General features: G+C 43.8%; 1 long non-coding RNA gene across 1 annotated transcript; it reads left to right on the top strand.

The window, feature by feature from the left end:
- Nucleotides 1–1,583: 1,583 nt before the first annotated feature.
- On the top strand, nt 1,584–12,958 carry LOC104912153 (uncharacterized). Its single transcript, XR_004160609.2, has 3 exons — nt 1,584–1,675; nt 2,562–2,785; nt 7,019–12,958. It is a non-coding gene; the product is annotated as an uncharacterized LOC104912153 (long non-coding RNA).
- The last annotated feature ends 1,411 nt before the right edge of the window (nt 12,959–14,369 follow it).

Here is a 14,369-nt window from a genome sequence, read left to right on the forward strand (position 1 = left end):
GCCTTCCCTGCAGCATGGGATCATATCATAGAATCATAGAATGGCTTGGGTTGAAAAGGACCACAGTGATCATCTAATTCCAACCCCCTGCTTTGTTCAGGGTCGCCAACCAGCAGACCAGGTTGCCCAGAGCCACATCCAGCCTGGCCTTGAATGACTCCATGGATGGGGCATCCACAGCCTCCTTGGGCAACCTGTTCCAGTGCCTCACCACCCTCTGAGTGAAAAACTTCCTTCTAGATGTGTGATGCCTGATGGGATGTGTGAGCTTCTCCTGTGTGTTCCCCTCCTGAAACGCTGCTTGCTTCTCACGAGCATCAAAGAGTTTTATTTAAAAGCACTTAAATGTGCTGAGCACAGTTTGATTTTGTATTACCAGAATTTCCAAGCGGTTGAGGGTGTGATTTTCACATTGCAAGGGAGGAATGTTGCATCTCAGCTCCAAGTGAGTTTTCAGAGCCAGGTTACAAAATAGAGGTGATGAAATATGCAGCAGAAGCCTGGCAAGGCTGCATGTGTTGAGGGAGGCAATCCTTGCAATGACTGAAAACACATCTCTGAGGGTACTGCTGGGCACTGCTGCAAATCCCGTTCAAATGGACTCACTCTGGATGTCACTGCAAATTTCACTTCTGTTGGAATGGTTTTGTCCAAAGGCAAGAATGCATCTGGAGGGGACTTGTAGAAGGAGATCCTGTGCTCTGCTGGCCCATTTCTCTTGGCTAACCTCTGTGAAACCTCTGCAGTTCCTCCTGCCCACATGCACTGCTAAGAAAAGAGAAGCCTCCGCTCGGGAGGATTTAGCATTCTGTAAGTAAAAATCAATTGATTTTTAGATCATGGGGCTGAGAGTTGAAAGCCAGTTGGGATGGATTTTGTTTAACTTCCCTATTTAAATAGATCACGCTGTTTGAATACTTATGCTTGCCTTTTGATTAGCTCACCCATGTTGGCGATTTGTACGTCTGTATCTCATGCTTTTGAAAATAAGGAACCAGCAGGCATGCGGGGCTGCAGAGAGGTGTTAGCCAACGTCTGATGTAGAGAGAGTTGAACTGAAAGACCCAGGCACAAAAACCTGTGCTCGCCATGTGCCAGGGGACATTTTGACCTTCTTTCAGGCCCTTCTTTCACCTGTGGTCTGTGTCTTCTGTGCCACCAGCAGCTCCCCTGTGCTGTTATCTTGCAGTAAAGCTGCATGCCGCTATAACAGCTGAGCTGCAAAGGGCAAGGTCACCTCTGCTACGTGCAAAGCCAATTAAGGCTTAAAGAACACTAAACTCAGATTTCCTCAAGTCGTTTCGTTTTATTGATCAGACACATTTTTATTTCCAGATTGCTCGCTCTTGGGAACCATCCAGGCTTCCTAGTGCGAAGGACTGTGTAAAATGTACTGAATCAGCACTCCCAGTGTGTCTGTCTGTGGGTTTTGTTAACCTTGCAAGCTCGGTTTAAGATGCAAGACACAGCTTGAAGAGCACCATCATGTACCCAGTGCTCTTCTGAAAGATGTTTCCAATTTGCATTTCCCTCTTGTCCTCTTCAAAATCAAAGCACTTCCTTCTCCCCTTTCTTTGTGAAATCCTAGGATTTTCCTGGAAAGAAGATTCCCAGCACATAAGAGAGTTTACAGAGCCTGCTCTGATGCATCTTCGAAAAAATTCCATGCAGGCTGGTAAGTTTTCTCCTATGGCTAATGGAGCTCAATGGAATTTGTTCACCCACAGGATGTGCAGCACAGCTCTGTGCTGCCGCTGCTCCTTTCCCAGCTCTCTGAGCACTGGCCTCAGATCCACACATGCAATTTCTCAGAGCCTTTAGTGTGAGTGAAACAACTTTACAGTCAATTCTATGCCTTCTTGCGCAGGAAAAAAAATATACATTCCTTTTACTTTGAGTGAAAGAAAGGCTTAAAATTCAAAGGAAATGCAGTGATTCTAGATCAATAGAGGGAAATATACAGTAAAAGCTTTAATATGTTCATAGAATCACAGAACGGTTTGCGTTGCAAGGGATCTTTAGGATCACGTAGCTCCAACCTCACTGCTATAGCAGGGACACCTCCCTCTCACCCAGGTTGCTCACAGCCCCATCCATCCAACCTGGCCTTGAGCCCTGCCTGAGAGGGGGCAACCACAGCCTCGCTGGGCAACCTGTGCCAGTGTCTCACCACCCTCACAGTAAAGAATTCGTTCCTAATATCTAATCTAAATTATCCTCTTCCAGTTTAAAGCCATTTCCCCTTGTCCTGCCACTACCTGCCCTTATTGAAAGTCCATCCCCAGCTTTCCTGTCCTTTTTACCTTTTTCAGGTACTGGAAGGCCCCTGTAAGTTCCCCCATAAAGCTTTTTCTTGTCTAGCTGAAGAGCTCCATCTCTCTTAGCCTGTTCTAGTAATTCCTAGTAATGCTGTGCATGTTGTGCAATAGAAAGAGCCCTCATGCTTTATAAATACAGATGCTTAACACGCACGTAGCCAGCCCTTCACTATCCACAAGCCACTTGAAATGTGAATAGCTGAGCAGGTCTGAAGCTGTCTCTTGTGTGTGTTTGTGCTACAGGGTGAGGTATTTTGAACAGAGAATGATGCTGAGAAGTTGCACCGTCAGCACCTTGGACCTGAGCATCCCAGAGGCTCCACAGTAGAGAGATCTGTGCCAGCTCTGCATGAACCTGTCCCATACTTAACAGCAGGAGCAGCCATTCCCATTGCTCTGGGTAACATACGTTCCCTCTCATGCTGCTGGTAGCACTCAGGTTGCCTGGAACTGGGGAACAATTAACAGTAAGTGATTGGGAAGTGAGTGTTGGACCCTCTCTGAGAGAGAGATCTGCAGAAATCTCTGCAGGGCTGGGAGATCTGCAGAATTATGCTCTTAACCACCTTAGCTGTCCCTTTGGGGCTTGCAGGTTTTCCTTGAGGTATAGCCAAGTATTTCCATGGATGCTGAAATGTGGCTGATGGAAATCCATACTGTCACACTTTGTTAAAGGATGGCCAGGGGCAGACATGGGGAGAAGAAGCTAGGCTGATTGCAAACACCTCGTTTCCTTCAGAAATCAGCCTAGAATTCTCTCCGGCACATACAGGCTGACTTCCCAGTGAAGAGCTCAGGGTGTTTGCAGGGCTGTTTGTTAGCTGTGGGCCGGCAGTACATGCTATCAGAGCATCTTTGTAAGGCCGCAGACCTCCTCTACCCTACAAGAGGTACCACCACTGCCTTGTACTCTGATGTATGATGCTTTATTTCCGTACTCCGCAGAAACACAGAAATTGGATGTTTAGCTGACTGACAATGGCAAGTTGTGATATACAGCACTTTTCAAGTGTTTATTCCCCTGGTCTTGTCTATAAGCCATGAAGGGACTGATCTGAACACGTTTCTCCCTTTGCTTGCCTGAGGCTCCCATTCCTCTTTCAATGTACTTTTTCAAATTTCTTTTGAGAAACAATACTTTCAAATAAGCTAATAGAGAATATATAATGAAATATGAGAAGAATTCTGTGGAACCCAATGTTTCGTTGTGTTCCCAGTTCACCTCCTTGCCTCAGGTTCCCTTTGTTCCCCCTCCATCCACCCACCAGCCTTCCCGTTTGTTCTTTTTCCTTTTGACTGCCCACTTTCACATTTGTTTTGGCTTTCCTTCAGTCTTCTAATGCTGCATCTATTCCTTGAATTTACTATAGTTTGACATTCTGTTTCATGAGTCACCACTGGGGACAGAGTTTGAAGGAGATCAGATCGCACAAACTAGTTCTTAACACTGCCAAAAACTAATTTGAATTTGTGCTCTTTATTCCCTGGATAAACCTTTGTGGATTCTTTCCTCTACGCATTTGCCTCAGAAGATGATGCAGTAAATACATGTATTTATTGCATGTAAACGTCAGAGATAGGGAGACTCTGAATTCCTTTGCTTCTACCTTTGTGTAGATCCTCAGCTTGCAAACCACACTGAATTCGAGGCACTTCTCCAGCCTTCCCTTCTGCCATGCTCTTTGAGTTTGTTTGCTCTAAAACAGCAGGAATGATGCCAGTGCTCACCAAAAACACTTACATTCTCCATTCAACTCAGCTTTGCTGTGGTGTTTAATCACCCTCAGAAGTTGTTCCTAGGCGTGCATGTGTGACTAAAACCGTAAGTAAGTCTTTAAATAACTCCATGCCATTGTGGTGCAAGATGATGAGGTTGGCAAGGATTCTTGTGTTGTCATCATAATTTTCATTAGTGCAGACAATTATGACAGCTTGTTCTCTGCTCAGATTGATGTGATTACTAATCTGAAGCCCTGGCACATTGCACTAACACCTGACATCTGGAAGAGAAAGGTTGGGAGGTGATGCAGGCTCTCGGAGTTGCTGTGTGATGTATACCAAAGGTCTCCTTGTTCATTTCAGGAGCTGCTGCAGCCAAGGTTAATGGCCTTCTTTGGTCAGCAGAACTAATGCAATTCTTGCAATGATAAAACAAATAGCTTTTGTGATTAGTGATGGAAAATACCATCAACTATGTAATGCTGAGTAGGCAGCGACTGGAGTTAGCAGCACTTTCCTGTTAAACTCAGCTCCTCGGGAAGAGTTGGGTGAGTTGGAGATTTATTTAAAAAAGAATGGAAAGTATGCATCAAGTGTACATCTGTCATTCAAAGTGCATCAAACTGAAGACCCATATCAAAACAGCATTGATGATGGAAGATGATTTTATCAGCAAAACTGGAGAGGAATGTGTTTGTAACTCAACTTACAACCCCTCTAGCAGGAAAAACCTTTGCCATTGAATGACCGTGGTCCCTGCAGGCAGCTACTCTGTGGGATGGCAGCAATGATGCCAGGCACACTTGCATTGCCTGGTCACAGCCCAGGACCCTCAGCAACCTTCTGTTGCCCAGCCCACATGCAGTACTGCTGATTAAAAACAACAGCAAAAGGAGCCACAAAGAACAACTTGGAAGAGAGATTCCTATTTTGCAGCACTAAGTCACACACCAGCAGCCCAAAATGCAGGCGGTTGGCAATGTTTTCTATGCAGACATATATATTCCAGCACTCGTCACTGGTGATGAATCTTTTCACAGTGATCTTGTTCCCTGCAGAGTAAGCAAGCCCTGCACGTTGCCAGCGGGACGAGTGGCCGACAGGAAAATCTGATTTGCACTTCCACCATTAAACTGCTATTTCCAGCCCTGAAAATTATGCTGGGTGACATTAGGCAGCCAGGCTCTGTAAAACAGTGTAGAGATGACTGTCAGATCGGTGCGTTGGCAGGATAATCTGTTCTGACACCTAGGAAACCACTGCATGGGTAAAACAGAGCCCTCACCCAGCCGGGACATGTGTGAGTATGAAATGCCATCACTGCCACCACAAGACATGTATGTTTCTCAGCTCCAACTTTTTGCCCAATGGAGTAATGTCTTGTGTTTGCCATTATCAGGGGTACTTTCTGTGCTGCTATGTATTAAACTGTTAAGAAAATAACCAAAACCTATTAATCACTAGCATATTTCTTACTACTGTACCAGCCAAGGATTATTTTAATGCTTATTTTAATGGATTGCTCAGCTATGAACGATTTTAAGGTTAAAGGTCTTGCAAGACTCCTCTTATAAGCTTTCTGAAATCTAATCCATCACTAATTTCCATATGTCTTGCACAGCACAGGGCTAATGTAATGCATCACCACATAAAACCTTCTCTGATAAAATTATCCCGGGTATTACAAAAATTCAAAGCATTGTTCTTAACGAGATGTGCCTTTCTCAGATGTCTTACTAGTTGAGACATAAGCCTGGGTGTTCAAGACATTTTTTTTCTTGACGAATAACTGGAATAGGAACTTTATCATGATTCTATGTGTCAGCAAGTGTCACAGGCAAAAGTGGCTTTTCTAACACCATCCCTTAGTAGAGAACAACTAGTCCCCTACTCGTGCCCCCAGATTGACTTTCTGGCCCCAGCTCTGGTATTTTTCATCCCACAAACAAACCCGCTTCCTTTAACAGTATGTAAAACACTGATGGATCTCCTTTGCTTTTTCTGCATTGATTTCTTTCAAATAATTTCAGTACCCTCTGCTACCCACTGCACACAACCACCATCAGCAGTGGTTTCCTTTTGATGTGCTGCAGATGGATCGGTGCAGAACCGCTGGAGCACAGCAGCAGCATCGTTTTCTTCTTGGTTTTCCAGTCATGATCTCCCACAGAGGAGACAGGGAATGGTGTTATCCCATTAATTCAGCGTGCTGAGATAAAACCAGATGCCTTGATGTCTTTATCCCTCAGTCATTAAGAAATTTCCCACAAATGGTAGGAGAAGGGCAGTTTGAGAAGCCAGACCACAACTACTACAGTATATCTTATGTTCAGGGAAAGTTGATGCTCACATGCAGAGAAACAGGCAAAGATGTGATTTCCCAAGCAGAATAAAGAAAGCTTGAATATACGAGCCTCTAGCACATCAGTATAATGCAGCATTTGCAGAAGTATGGAAGGGGAGATAAACTGGAAATGAAAATGTTAGCACATTGGCAAAAACAAATGGTAATGCAACAAGCCTTGTGTATGGCAAGAGAAATCATTTTATCAAATCCTGCAGGCAAGACAAGAAAGAATATACACCACATCAAGTGAGCAGTGGTTCAGGAAAATATCCGCCACCATCCAATGCAAAATAGCAAAAAAGTTGTGTACATTAAGCTGCCTTCAGATGCAAAAACTGCCTGGCCCCATGTAGGCACCCAGGAGGCAGCACAGGAGGGGATCTTTGAAATTGTAGGGATCTTTGAAATTGTGAGATGCCAAAGTACTCAGAGGGAGGCACCTGGGCTCTCGCTCTCCCCGGCAGTGAAGGTGCTCACTCTCTGAAAGCAAACCTTTCTGTGGCTTGCAGTGGGGAGAATTCTCCCTGTGTGGTTAATTAATGCAGGTCCCATGACAGTGCTTAAAATTGCATGCTGCCAGCCAAGTTTCATGAGCCAATGTGTTTTTAACAATAAGCGTGTCTTTAATTTACAGGCTACCATTAAGGACAAGATCTGCATTGCATTATTGGACTAATATTGCTGAGAATAATGTGACCAGAATAGCTATTCGTGCCTCAAGGCCAGAAATGATCTATGCCAAGCCCACCTCCATCCCTCCCCCTGTATTGCCTCATCTGTGCTGACATTTCCTTGTGAATATTTAAGGTAATGTCTGTTCTCATCTCTTGTTGAAAGTCAAATGCATGCACACTACAGAGAACAACAGGCAGTTGCTATTCAACACATACAAAGTTGACGTGCGGTGCATCGATACAGCAATTGTATTTGCAAAAATTTAATTCTTGGGGACTGCTTTGGGGTGTGGATGGTATGACTCTCACTAATAATCCTTTAAAACATTGCCGGGAAAGTGAATTCAAACATTAGAACCTGATTAAAGCTTTTCCTTATTTAAGTAAGTAACGTTTGACACCTGGAGGTGTCCAAAGCCATGGATGGGGCTCTGGGCAGCCTGACCTGTTGGGGGGCACTCAGCCCACGGCGGGGGTTGGAGCTCAATGATCTCTAAGGTCCTTTCCAATCTCAATCACTCTGTGATTCTGTCGGTACACTCAGAATACTCCAGGTTTATCCACCTGAATGACAGCAACAGAGCAGGAAATTGAGGGGAGCATCACATGGAAAATAATTGCAGGCTAAATGTTGTTTTCATTACAGCCATGTTAGCATGATTAGAGAAGGTGGTCATGGTGCAAGAGGAATTTTCTGTCCTCAGTGCTCTGGTAATGGAGAAATTAATCCAAAAACAAAACCACTCTTCCTCTCCTGCTTCTCAAAATCACACGTGCATCTTGTGTTCTCCTTACCTGATGCATAGTGCAAGCTCTCAGCTTGCTGCCATGCTTCGGATGAGTTTAAAACACAATAGCTGTGGATAGGTAACATCCACGGACATATTTTCTGTGCACAGTTTTCCCAGCACAGGAACTGCCTTCTTCATTGTGCACTGCTTAAATACAAACATCTGCATTTGTGCAAGGAGGAAAGGATCTGGAGCATCACCCTTCAACAACAGCACCTTCACCACTTAAATCCAGAGCACGTGGCATTCTTCACATTTTCTGACAGCTCAAAAAGTTTGTGACCGAGAGGGACAAACAACAAAAAGTGTAATGAAAGACATATTTAGTCATCCTCAGCCCGTATTTAGGCACCTACATACATTGCCCACTTTCCAGCTGGGACAGACAGGATTTCAGTGGCAGGGAGCTGAGATCAGGCTTAGCAAGATGCCCACACACTTCAACATCCCACACACTTAATATACACAATTGTAACAACATAGCAACTGGTCTGTAATTAGTACAGACATTGCCAGAGCTGCCTTTGTATTACTTATGAGTCATGCTACAAAAATACTCTTTATTCATTATCCAAGCCCTTTTCATTTCAGTGCCAGCCATTACCCTGTTGCTGGGTACGTAGGGCTCTGTCAGGCTTGTCAAAGCCAAGTGCCTTCTGATAGGGATCTTTGCATTTAACCTGACAAAGATTTACTTTACAAAAGGGTGAGATCAAAAGGTTTCTTTCTGCACAGAAGAAGAAAGAAACACTTAAACATGGCTCAAAGTGAGGGGTTTGCTCCTTGTTGCTTCTCCAGGCGCCCATTTATGGCTGGAAGAACATCTTTCAGACTTGGCTTAAATTGTTCTGTCAGTTAATTAAATATTTGTATCTTAATGTCTTCCTGGTTAACTAGTGAGGAGAAAAGGCTCAGACCGAACAGGAAACTTTCCTTCATCTTTAATATAATATATGGAACAGAAGAAGGAAAACGCAACTGAAATGTATTATGACAAGCAAATAAAAAGTAATATCGGAAAATTCCTTCAGGCAGATTCTGTTCTAGACCACTACTATTTACTAAGATTTTTTTATTCACTGCGAAATTAAATCACTGGGCTGGAAAGTCCTTGGGTCATTTCAAACCACTGTCTCATTGATTTCTTATTCCTAAAGCATCCTTAACATAGCACTGTCATCGGCGCTGACGACAGCGATCCCCAGATCTCCCTTGGCAGTGGACTAATTGTCTAAGTGCTCTTGCTGTTGGAGAGGAGCACTGACAGATTAACTCAGACCCTGTAAACAAAAAGGTAGGTTAAAAAAAGTCTGACATAATCAGAAAAGTTCCCACAAAACACAGTACGAAGCTGTTTCACAGTGCAATACATCGTGAAATTTCTTTCTTTTTTTCTTTTTTTTCTTGAATGTTACTATTCTTTCCAGACATAGCTGTATACTTTAAAGACTTTGTTTTACCACTCTCTCTTCCTGATCTGCACCAGAATTGAAGCATTTTTTCTGAGCTATACAAGCCCCAGAAAAGGGAAAAAGCCATTCCTGGCACACTCTGGTGCAGTGCTGGGTCACCATAACAAGATTTATAATGATTCTGGTTCCTGAGAAAGGCTTGAAATACAGAGAGGAAATCAAACTGTGGTCAAGAAAAATTTTAGAAATATTTTATTCAGCAATCTAATTGTTTCCCAGCTAGAAAGGATATAGCAGAAATGCAGTACAGTATGATCTCCCAAAGAGAAAAAGAAAATTTCCAAAGCACTACTCTAGAAATAAAATTAAATTTCTCTTTTTAAGATGAATCTAAATCTACATTTTCTCATGGCGACTCTCCTCTTCCTTTCAATAAAATCACTGGCTGCATCTGTGGCAGAAAGCACAAAAGCTCAGCACTGAGTTGTACCTACTGCCTTTCAGGATAAATCAAACCAACTCAGCGCCGTCGCTTCCTGTAAGCATTACAGCCCCAGAGAAATGCACCCTCATCGTTATGAGGGATGACACCCTCTGACTCTCCCACACCAAACTCCAGCAGTGGTGCTTTGCCAAAGAGACAAAAAGATCAAGTGCTGAGCTGCACAGAAAGGGATGGATGTGGATGACTCACCCCGAAATGGAAGACTCCCATCAAACCATGACACAGTGCAGGATGGACTGAGCAAGTCGTAGGTTGTGTTTGTCATAGAATCATTAAGGCTGGAAAAGACCTCTGAGATCCCCGAGCCCAACCCACCCCACCATTCCCATCACCACGTCACTCAGTGCCACATCCCCACAGTTCTGGAGCACCTCCATGGATGGTGACCCCACCACTCCCTGGGCAGCCCTGTGCCAATGCATCACCGCTCTTCCAGAGAAGTTTTTCCCAGCATCCAACCTGAACCTATGCTGGCACTTGAGGCCATTCCTCTTGTCCCGTTGCTTCTCACCTCCAACCTGGATAAAGAACCAATGCTCCCATTACCCATTGCCATTTTGGATAGTCCTGTGTGGAGCCAGGAGTTGGACTCGATGATCCTCACGGGTCCCTTCCAGCTCAGGATATTCTATGGTTCTATGATTCGACCCTGTGGAGATTAAGCTGCTTCCTAAGTAACAAGGCATCACTCTGCCTGAGCAAAGAGGAAGACAACAGAAAGTTTCAGCTACAGGAATGATCACAGCCACCATTTCCAAATCATGGCTGAAGGAGTTTAAAATAACAACAAAGAATAGAAACCTACTTTTGAGAGATAAAGTAAGTTTCTCTATAGCACTAACAGATATGGAATTGTAATTTTCTTCATTAACTCATCTTGCTGCAGACAAAATGGGGTTTCAGAGGGAATTCAGAAATCATTTCTTCCACATGAAGAGTTTGTACACTTAATTTGTTGCAGTAAACCACCATTCTGCATGCTGAGAACCTCTGTGTTAGCAGATGATGAAACAGCATCTGCCTTAACTGTTCTTTTCTCCATTTAACTGGTAAGGTATTTCCATCTCAGTGAAGAGATGAAAAACACAGAGGAGAAAATCACAGAAGAAAAGAAATTCACAGTTTTCTAGCCAGAGCGTTCGAGTGGAATAGCTAATATTGCCAGCTTCAGCACAAAGCAAAATAATGGGGAATATTTTTGCACAACTTATTACAATGAACAAAAGCAGCAAGAGCATTTCGAAGGTGCATGTAGCACGCAAGCAGGATTTCAAAACAACGTAAGGGACTTACAGATTCAGAGATATATCTTTTTCATTACCCCAAACGCTACACTTGTCTTCAATCTAAAAACAAACATTGACAATGGAAGAATTTATAGACTCAGGAGTCTGAAACGTGGCTCTGGTTTTCATAGACTGCTAGGTGTTCAGAATAAGAAGGTAATTTGAAATGACAGACTCATAATTGTGCCCAGCATTGGAGCTGCACACTGATAGCAGAGGCTGCAGAAACTCCCTCCAACAACACATCCACGAGCCACAACCTGCATAGAACAGGAATGTGAGGTTGGTTTGAACTCGCTCTTCAGGCTTCTGGTGCAGCACAAGGGGTATTTACCACCTTGCTTTTTCTTTTCAGTCCCCCAGCTACTTTGGGGCTTTGACACCTGTCAATCCATGTAAAATATGCCTCTTTTTACTCAACTCTCACTAAAATGTTATTAATAAAGAATTTTTCCAACTGCTCCTTCCTTTTCACCTCCCTCCAACAGTTCTCATCTATTATGCCCAACGTCTTACAGCATATAAACAGGCATCATTGAATCTGAAGTGAAATCTGAAGAGTTTTAATTGCTGAGTCTTGCGAGGCCCCAGCTCCATCCTCAACAGTAACACATTCAAGGATTCAGCCCTTGGATTAATCCCAGGGCTCAGTGGACGGATCGGAGGATGAAACTTTAAGATGAGGATGGGAATGACGATGTCACTGATCCTAGAAACTCTTCTGGTGAGGAAGATCTGGCAGTGGGCTCTCCCCACAGATACACAGGGTTTTTATGGTATTCAGTGCTATGTTTTATGGGCATGGTGGAGAGGGGTTGATGGTTGGGCTCTGCGATCTTAGTGGCCTTTTCCAGCCTTAGTGATTCTCTGATTCATTGCTGTTGCACTGTGTGCAAAGGAGCTGCGGACCAAAATTATCAGAAATAACTTAATTATTGTGCCAAGGCCTTGAGAGCTCAGAGAATGGATGACTGCAGAGGATAATTCTTTTTCTTGCAATATTTTGGCAGAGTTTTGAACAGAAAAAGGCACTGTTCCAGTAACGATCGTAAGGGGCAACTTCTATCCACTATTTATTCTCTGTGGTTAACACAATATTTTGAGCACAGTCATTGAGCAGCAAGCTCTCTTGGCACTGCAGGTGTTGTTTAGATCTTCTCCCCTGTGTGTGTAACACATGGAACTGGAGAACAGCACTTACCAGTGTTCACATATCAAAGACATTACATAAAGAAGCAGTGAACAGTAATGTGGAGAGGCCTGACCGAATTGCTGATCTTTTTTGGGAGCTTTCAAAGCTTTTGTCTGCCTCACCATACGTTATCTTGCTGAGAAATGGTGTCTTTGTATCATTCTCTGTAGGAGTGGACTTCATCCCTATAAGTAACCAGCCATAAATATCAAGAAAAGTGGACACTCAGGTTTATAGCTTCATTATCCGCTTTAGCACCCATCAGTACTGCAAGGAGAAATTATAGAGGGAGGTATTTGCATGTCTGCAAATAGCCAAGGAAGCTGAAATCTACAGTAGTTGGAATCTTTTGCCGTTGTTAGCAAAATGTAGTTAAAAGCAGTTTACTGAGCATAAGTATCTGATGACTGGTCGTAATTTCCAAGCCCTGTTCAGGTTGTGCCCTGCACACTGCTCAGCAGCCACCTCAGAGCTGGGAGCCTTTTCTCAGTAAGGAGAAATCAGAACAAACCAATTCGTTTTGCAGTGCACTACAAACTGCATCTGCACACGAGAGTTGCTGGAGTTACAGAAAGCACAAGATAGTGCCAGGGGAGAAACGACATCTCTGGGAGAAAGCTACAGAAGTGATCTTGTTGGAAAGAGCTGAGCAGTGTGGTGGATAACGAGAGTCCTCCCAAAATGCCAGGGGGTGAGCAGGGCTTGCATATTGCTGCTGGCACAGTTCACCTCTTGCCTTTTAAAAGCTATCGCAACTCCCATAACTTTCAAAATGGGAAAAAAATAATGAGTAGTACATTGAAATTAATCACTGCTTGTTCTGGGAAAGCAACTAACCAAAATACAAAGGACCTTTACAGTGTCACAGAGATTTTTCTGACATAATAATGGCTGGTGGGAAGGGCTTGTGTTTGTCTGTGCTCTGCTGCCAGCCTAATCAGATCATCACTGCTAATACAGTTGATTTCCATCTCGCTGACTTTGAGCTTGTAGATGTGTGTGCAGCTCAGACCAGGGCAGAAAGAAAAAATATTTGGCCCTGCTCTGCTTTTGGCAGCTTTTGGGAGGGGGATGACATCAACTGTAGGAAATCTATGTTCTGACTAAGATACACGAAGGCAGAAGAGAAGTGAGGCCAGCCCCATTTGGGCACACTGCCCTGAATTGCCTGTGCACCAAATTCCCAGCACAGTTGATGCTTTTAGCTTATTTTATTTTCTTAAAACACTGCTAAGACTCGCTTTATCAAATACCATTTGCTAGTCTAATAAAATATTGTCATGTCTTATGAAGGAAAGCCAGCTGCTCAGCAGATGAAGCTGTCCAGCAGAGTGCTGGTGACAGCGCTGCAGATGCGCTTCGATGCAATCAATTTAGGATAACAATGCTGAGCAAAGGAGCAGATGTGCCAGCCTCCTGGCTTGGCTTTGGATGCTGCAGCTGATGGCAGCTTCTCTAATCCTTGTCCCTACCCCATTTAGCAGTGAGTTTTGCCTGCAGCCAGGCAGAGAGCTACCCGGGGTAAGCAGCAGCCACTCCTCTCTCCTCACCTGTGCTGATTTTCTTTGAGTGTTCCTAAGTGCCTTTTCAAACCAAATATAATTTAGCTGGCCCTCTACTTTCTGACAAACACCTTTCCTAGCTTTATTTTTCATACAGCCATAAATACATCACTCAACGCTATACCTATAGAGTCTGCTTAAAGATTTTTTCCACCAACTGTATTTCATCTTGCAGAAAGTGGAATATTGAAAATATTTGTCACCTTTGAGGTAACATGTGTCAGCTGGCTGTTCTGAACCCATCACTTAAAGGAGGAAAATCCCCACAGAAATGCAACTGGACACAATAAATACTGTGTTTATGAGCTCAGGCATTTAGATACATTGTGAGTCAACTTAGAAAAAGCAACTGAATAGAACACCTCACCTTTGCGTTCTCACCTAGTGATGACTTCTAATGCTATGTATCTCCATGACATGGCCACACTCAGCACTGCCCCTCAGCAGGTGGGGTGCATTTTGTCCCCTCAAACACATGGATGTGGATTGCACACAGAAAAACTTAAGCATAGCACCTCCAAATTGCACTGTGCTCAAAGGAGCCCGAGCGTGCATGACCACCT

Source organism: Meleagris gallopavo, chromosome 9 (assembly GCF_905368555.1).
Source record: "Meleagris gallopavo chromosome 9, MGAL_WU_HG_1.1, whole genome shotgun sequence".
Taxonomy (NCBI): Eukaryota; Metazoa; Chordata; class Aves; order Galliformes; family Phasianidae; genus Meleagris; species Meleagris gallopavo.